This window comes from Aptenodytes forsteri, unplaced genomic scaffold, assembly GCF_000699145.1.
Source record: "Aptenodytes forsteri isolate BGI_AS27 unplaced genomic scaffold, ASM69914v1 Scaffold231, whole genome shotgun sequence".
Classification (NCBI taxonomy): Eukaryota; Metazoa; Chordata; class Aves; order Sphenisciformes; family Spheniscidae; genus Aptenodytes; species Aptenodytes forsteri.
In genome coordinates, this window is record NW_008796046.1 from 4,934,066 (window position 1) to 4,942,674 (window position 8,609).

Genomic DNA, 8,609 nt, shown 5'->3' on the forward strand with positions numbered 1-8,609 from the left:
AATATTTCTGGCTAAATATCTTCTGTCCTAAAACAACCTCCCAGGGAGCTCCACAACCAGGGACTCCCACACAGAATCCTGAACTGTCAATAGTGGAAGAGAAGGTAGAGCGTCATAGCATACATATTGTCTGAGAATAAGGCCTGCAGAGAAGGTCCTGGCTGCAACTCACAGGAAGCTCAACAGGACAATTTAACAATGGGTTTTTTTCAATTTTTATATCTTATATTTTGTTATTTCTCTCAGATGTGAAATATTCTGCCACTTTTTCATTTTATTTTTGTTCTTGCCGTGAGCCGTATGTCTATGCTGAGAGAATCCTTGCTGTCGATTTCGTCAAAAGGATTTCTGTAGCAAAAGAAACATTTCTGTTGTCCCTTACTCCCACTCAGAGCATTAACAAGAGCAGGATAATGGATTCCTATGTACGTGCAATGCCATTCTTCCTATAAAAATGCATATACAATACAGTGCTTCTAGCTTGCTAACAGCTACAAACTGTTTTTATATTGATATCCTAATATATCCTCAGCATTTGTCATCAATTCTCGACAACAAGCTGTGTCTTACACTGATGTTGTTACGTTTTAATCTCCACTGGGAGCAGAGTAATGTGATGTGCAAAGATGTAAGGCCTCTGCTATGTCCATTTTTACATTAAAATCCCATTGTAATGCTGCCAAAAATCTAAGAAAATTGTGGGAAGCTATATACTGAAAGACTGAAAATTCAAGGACAATGGAGGGGCAGGGAGAGAAACTGCAGGTTTCCTGAACTTCATTCTTAGTTCTTTTCCTTAATCATACCTAGAATTCTGGTATTTGTGATGTTTTGATGTTGCATGTAGGTTAATTGTAGGAAATTCAAGACCAAATCTATCAGGGTAAGAACATGTGGATATGCTATTTATTTAAGCCTCAGCTGTGCGATTTGGAACCAGTAAAACATTCAAGAATGCCTATCAAAATTAATATCAGTAAGTGTTCACTAATGTGAAGTAAAGATGGCAAAATCTGCATCTCATTTTCTTTGCTCACTAGATACAGAATCATAAAACCAAGGAACTCAGAGTGAGAAAGCACCAAATTGATTTTCTTAGTCATTTCCTATGGCATCCCACAGTCTGTTCGCTAAAGGTTTCTAAAGCCACCATAAACTTATAACCCCCTCAGATAGGCTAATCTGCTGGAAAACAAAACCTCTCCCTGTGGCTGGTAACCCTGTCCTGGGTAACATCTGACGTACTCTGAGGAGCTTTACATTTTCCCCACTGAATTCTTCCATTTGCCCAAAGCTTCCCCAGTTTTACCCCCATTTAATTGTTATAATGAGACTACTTGAAGTGGAAGGAAGAAACAACCCCCTAATATGTTTGCCTAAAATATTTGCTCTACTCTTCCCAAAAGTTTTGAATTTTTTTTTCATAGTGAGCATCAGCGTCTCTTCATTGTGCTGCTAAGTATATACATTAAAATACATTAAATACATGAAAATACATTAAAAACTACACATTTAGGAAACGAGTGATAATGTGATAAAAAAGATTTTCAAGAAATGTAAGGCAGACTAGCTTCACTGACATCAGTGCTACTGTACTGATTTATATCAGCTAAGGGACTGGACCAATATGGTAAGTCCAAACATGACACAAATTTAATATGTATGTGGTCAAAACATTACCCTGTACCACCACAGTGCTTGTACTCCAGCATATACATATGTAGTTCTTATTTGATTGCACAACAGTCATAGCAGCTCACAATATTTCAGCAGACTATTATTTGATGCCTATCATGAATCTGAAACTATAAGCAGTATGTTTGAGTTACAAGTTGCTGATGATTCAGCTCAGGTTTTCTACTTCTATTGCTGTTGCAAGAGGAATGACAGAAAAATCAACAGAGCTTATTTCAGAAGGAAACAGAAATATCTTTACTGCTCACTAAACTGTGCTTATATGAACTGTCTGATATGGCTGTGAAGCTTATAACTGATCATAATAAGCAACCTTTGTTGCTAGAATTCCGCATCAAAGTCAAAGAATAGAATTCATGAAGCTAACAATTTTCAGATCGCTCCATCCCCTCCTGGATGAATGGTATAAATGACCTTTCAGGGAGACTCCTGTGACTCTGTGACAATCACACCAGCTAAAGAACATTTCTCCTGTATTTGAGTTGAGCAATATCAGGTTACTGCCTAATCCTGACCTATCATTAATCACCGCAGAGCCAGCCACAGAAAAAAATATTAGCAATCGGGTAGAAAAGTCTGGAAGGAAAGAGGCTTCATTGCCTGACAGAGGTAGAAGTAAGTGCTCTGGCAGGCTGTTCATATTTGGAAAGCCCTCTTTGTCTAGCCACGCTCACACAGCAAAAAGGATCAATAGAAAAAAAATCAAATGCATTATCTTTGTTTACATCCTAGGCACAACAGTGTGAAAATCCTCACCAGGCTAAGGAGCCTGATGGCGTGTGAGGGATGCCCTGTTTGAATGATGCCTTTGAAAGCTTTCACAATGCTCTGACAGAGGACTCACTGGAGAATAAATGACTTTCCTTTAAATTACAAGAGCCTAGGTTGAGAAGACAGACAGTGTGAATGTCACATTATAAATTCAATCTATTCCACTGCTTCTGGTGCTAAAGAGCAATTGTTAGTGGTGAAAACACATCCAAGATTGTCTTTGACCCAAGGAAGTTTTGGTTATCAGTAATGAGAAAGCTACAACATTTTATTTTGAATTATTTTTTCTACTTACAGAATATGCTTGCAATAAACAACAGAAATGTGCTTGAGGCTTGAATTTGCTATGCTAGCAATCTATATAAAAATAATACATAAAAATCCAATGGAAGCACTCAAGTGTGCATTGTGTATTATTCTTAAGTGCATACTGAGAGTGTACCAGTATAGCTATTTGGTATATTAAGTGTGTTATGAAGCTTTGGAAAAATAGGTGAAATATCTGGAGATGGCAATATTACATAAACATAGCCTCTCCTTAGATAAAGTACCTATATTTCATGCAAAGTATGTGAGGTTATTGGTAAAGAAAAGTTTAATCTTTTTGTAAAATGTGCACACTCATGCTCTTCCCTATATATTACCAAGTTAAGAGTAAAGAAAACCTCTTTGGAATAAAGTAGATGGACTGGCAGAAACACTCACTCTTGTGGGTCTCCAGTGGATAAGTAAACCCACGCTAAGGAAGCAAAGCTCATTCACCTCCAGGTTGGACCTAGATACACCTGCATTCAAATTACTAGATGCCACACCTAGAAAACGATTTTCAAGAGATTTCAGCCACCATGTACACATCAAAATAAAAAGCCTATTTAGGAGCTGAGCCCTAAACGTAAAGCTTTTTGTAACATATTTATGCTCTCTGCTGAGATGACTACATACTTCTCAAAGATGCTATACTGAACAACTGCAGTGGAAACAATGCCTCATGCTATAGTGGCTTGCCAAAGACCAGACTCAGCAAAGGACTGTGAAGGACCTCATTATGGAGAAGGCAGCAAGTCAGATGGGAATTACTTACTTTCAGGACTCCCTAAACTCTCTAGGAGCTCTTACTTTTTTTACCATTAAAGCAATCCGTATTTTCAAATTCCTACAGCTTTTTGCTAAAGGTAGCTTGCTAGTAGCTTGCTTAACTGAAAGATCTAGAAGTTCTTCTAGAGCACCATAATCTGTGCAACAAATATCCACATGCCGTATCTACCATGTATCACTCTGATTGCCATTTTATAATAAGGGAAACTGAGGAAGAAAGACACTGAGAACTTGCAGGCATTACATAAAATCAGAAAATACTAGTTCAAAATGTGAAACAAAAATTAATTACACCCATGGGTAGATCATTCAGCACTAAGGTGACCTTATGCCTTCGTAATCTGCTGGAAATAGGAACAAACTACAATGACCTGGAGTTGCTTTAGTGCCAAATTACAATGTGCAAACCCAGGTTTCTGTGTTCACTTCTTGTTGGATTTTCACTGATTGCCCAAATGAGTTGATGAGAGTCACCACAGGAAGATGTCATAACAGGAAACGCAAAAGGGGGGACTCTCTTTTTTTTCTTTTTTTTTCTTTCTTTTTTCCCCCTTCAGTGTCATGGAGTTTGATAAAAAACCACTTTGTTTAGAATTTGGCTAAAGAATGCCAAGGTGCTCTATGGAAAATGAGTATTAGGTACGCAAGAAAGATGAAGATTCAGCCTTTCCCTTGACCTGTCCTTTACTTCCCTCCTCTTACTCTTTGGGAGACTTCCAGGGGTCTGCTCTCTGTGCAATCTTCTTCTCTGCATGGAAAAGAAGTGCTCTGAGTTGCCTGGGTGAGATTCACAGAGCCCCTTCTGCTGTACTGGTTTTTGTAATCTGTAATTTTGAATAATGGCTGGTATAAACTAACTGAATTTAATTCAGTTTACACATTCTTTGGCCAGTAATCAAATTTGCCCTGAGAAAAAGACTTAGTAAATGAGAGGGTGTTTTGGTTTTTTTTCTAATCACTTTGTACCTTGCCTGAAACCACACAAGCAAAAATAAAAACGTTTAGTGGATTTTGGAGATACTATGAATATACCCAAAAATCTCTGACTCTTTTTGAAAATATCAGTCTAAGTGGGTAAAACCTCAGTTCATCATAAAGCTCACAAGCAATGGTCAGTCATTAACTTTATATATGTTAATAATCTTATTTTCGTTCAGTTATGCATGTCAGGGTGCACTTTAATTAAGTTCAGAAATTCACCTCAGCCAAACAGATGCCCTGAAGACCAGAAATGTTTTCCTGAACTTCGATTTTCACTTAGGTCACAGGATGGACCTGATCCTGAATTTTAAATTCTCTATTGGACCTCACAGCCCACTTTAGAGTTAACATCAGCATTCTCAGCCTGTATATGAATAAGCCTAACTACATGATGTGCTGACTCTGGCAACCCTTTATACCTTGCTATTCCGATGGAGTTATTGAAAATGGAATTGGGCCGTCTCCACTTTAATCAAGGGTAAAAGCAAGACAAGTTGGAAAGGAGTGGGAATGAGCTGTGCAATTTGTTGACTACTGCAAATCCTGCTCCATAATTATATTTATTTCTATGGTAGTTATTTGAATTCACTTAGTAGTCAGAGCACATCATTTAGGAAAAAAAAAAAAAGAAAAGAAATTTACAATTAAAGGTAATGGGGTGTTAATAAAATATAAATCTGCTGGCTGTTGAGGCTCATGGATAGTAAAACAGAGAATTATTGCTCTGAATGTTTCACTGAAAAATAAAAAGCTGTTGCCTTTGGAAGTATTTGCTTAAACCATATTATTTGGTTTGCACAAAATTTGCAGACCTTTGTTGTTGTAAAAGGTTTTTTTGCAGCAGAGAATTGAAAAGGTTTGAGTCCTGAATTACAGGAGAGGAAAAAAAAGACCCCAATCAAGCAATGCAGTTTAATGATCTTAGATGACAGTCTGCCTAGATAGTATGTCTTTTCTAGCTCTCTGTGACGTTGTGATCATAGTTGTGTTAGCCAGTAAGTACCTTTGCAAACGTTTCTGAAAATTTAAGTGTGGGATTAATGAAAAAGTGAGGAAATGAAGGTTACCAATAAGGTGTTTGGTGTCAGTTTGTTTTTCTCATCAACTGGCCAGAACAATGTCAGCAAGGCATGTGGTATTTCGTGTTGAGAAACTGAGCAATGCTTGGACCTGAGGATGTTGCCCATGACTTTCTCTCCCAGCCATCAGGGAGCCCTTGTATGATCTTAAGGAATTCTTCAGTCCTTCACCCTATTTGTACCACGTTGGCAACTTGAATTTTCACTCAAATTTGTTTCAAAGTGTGTTAAAGCCACCACAAACTGAAAAAGCAGATGTATTTCTTCATACACAATTGGTAGCCCTAGTTTGCTTAAAATAATCTCTAAAAATAATCTTTTCAAACTCAGTATTTGAGAACAAGGAGCCATGCCAAGGGTATTTCTACCCTGAGAATTCTTGTATACTGCTGCTTCTGTGTATATTAACAAGTATAACAGAAAGGATTTATCATAAGAGTGTGTAAAAGTGCTACACTGTCAAATGTTTTATGGAGTATGAAATTGTAAGTGTCAACACAATAATAGTAAGATGGGGATTGTAGTATAGTTAAGAGTGATCAAAATCAATAAATATACACAACTGTCTGGATGCATCATAAAAGCAGGGAGTTCATAATGATTGCCTCTGCACGCCAAAATGAAAATAAACCAGAGAACAGAAGATGAACAGCTATGATATTTTAGGGTCTAGCATCAACATCCAAGCAATGTGCTTCAGTATTGGAGAGTTGCTTACAGCAAAGCTCAGACTAAAAGCTCTTTAAAGACAATGGGATTCATTCTTTTGGCCTATGTGATTAAAAAGAAAAACAAAATGTGAGACAGACTACACCAATTTCACTCTAAGTCAGTCTTAAAATTCGGTCTCATTCTATGTTGCATTTACCAACCCACAGAAACAGTGGAGCCAAAACAAGTCTTTGTTTCCTCCCTAATTAAATACTGGTTGTGTCTGTGGCACCGCAGTGCATTGTCATGACACAAAGCATTAACATTGCAAAGTGCAGAGGAACTGTTGAAAACATTTTCATGATTAGCCTTTATTAATTGCATGATGCAGGTCTTTAAGAAAAGTGATTTATAATCCCAAAAAGCTAAATTTGAAAAATTTTAAGTCGAGATCTCTGCAATGGAGAAGCAACAGTTAAAAAGCTCCCACAAGCATGACAGTGTATATAATATTTTTGTAATATGTGTAATTTTTACATATGCAATATGTTTTATATATATTTGTAATATATTCAACGTGATATTTTTGAAACAAAAAGTGACATCCCATGCTTCCATTTTTACACGCCCAGTTTCAGATGGCCAAAATACAGGTCTTGAAGTGTAACGACTTCTTGGGAAAATGCTGCTTGTTAGGACCCCTACCAGCAACACTTTTTAGCACAAATTTAATTCAAATGCAGGAGCAATGTCAGTATTTGCTAAGTCAAAGCTGGATATACACACAAATATTTTGCTGAATATGTGCCACATTCTCCAGTTCTCCACCAGGGATGTAACACACATACAGAGGATATAATATCCTAAGGTGGGCAATGGTCCAAACAAACTTTTCATTTTACCAGGGTATATTCATGTACTTAACTTTAAACAAATCTCACCCCAGGAGTGAGGTCTTGTAGAAAAATGACTTCAATGGGTTAATCTTAGAATAACAGGAGCTAAAGATATCTTCAATGTGCAGGGGCCCATTTCTTAAAGTGGGATGGTTATAATTAAACTTCCATAGGCAATTGTTTCATTCCATTTCCTCCATCTCACTACTGCCCTTAGATAAATTGAAGGTCTCTTTGCGTATGAGTTTAGAATTCAAACATGGTGTAAGTTGAGAAATCTTCTTTCCCTTCTGGTGCATAAAAACGGAGGAATGATATTCATCCATTGCCTTCAACAGAATTAATTTTAGGATTAATTTAGAACACAGAAACTCAAATCTTTTTTTCCATATATGTCACATTGTTGACTCTGGTTTCCTAAAATCTGTGCAGAAAAATTCTTCTTATGCAGAACTGCTGCAAAAAATCACATTCACAGCTATTCCACTTATAGTGCCAAAATAAATAACAAATATTTTCCTCACTAAAGAATTCAAAGCAGAATTGCAAATATCCTGTACAGAACTGTACAAATGAAAATGTTCAATTCAAAGTTTACCACTGGTAATTTCTGTCTTTGCATCTGGGCAGGAGCTGTTAAGGTTTGTTTAATTATTACTTACATTATAATATAGTCCACAGAGAAAAATTAATTGCAAAATGTATCCATCTTACAGGGAAAGTAATATCAGCTAGGATAAAAGCTGAAGCTTTTCCAATTAAAGCTGCTGTCAGTAAAGTGCAGAATGTGATTGCAAATGCAAAAAAGCAGTTTAACTTTAGCTCTCCTGCAAATACACCATGGATTGGGTATGTGAACACCATCTGTCCAAATACTGGCCAAACTGATCTTTTTAATAATTATATAGATTCAAACACAGCCACCATGACATGCAGTGTAATCTAGCTTCAAGGTTCTTTGAAGACAAGCAAAGTCTCTGTTTATCCGTGGAGGACTAAGTCATGAGTCACTTTCTGAGTATTCATTCTGCCCACTTTCATTGCACGCATTAGTTGCACGGCTGAATATGGACTCAATAGAGTTGAGGTCAGAAGAGGAGCAGAGTTATATCTGCAATCCTGTTAAACAGTAATCGCATTTTAATCCCACGAAAAAACAGGCTCCATGTTTAACTGGTATTAATTGCCTGTCCTGGTTTCAGCTGGGATAGAGTTAATTTTCTTCCTAGTAGCTGGTACAGTGCTGTGTTTTGGATTTAGGATGAGAGTAATGTTGGTAACACACCGATGTTTTAGTTGTTGCTAAGCAGTGCTTACACCAGCCAAGGACTTTTCAGCTTCCCATGCTCTACCGACTGAGAAGGCTGGGGGTGCACAAGAAGGTGGGAGGGGGCACAGCCAGGCCAGCTGACCCCAACTGGCCAAAGGGGTAATGCATACC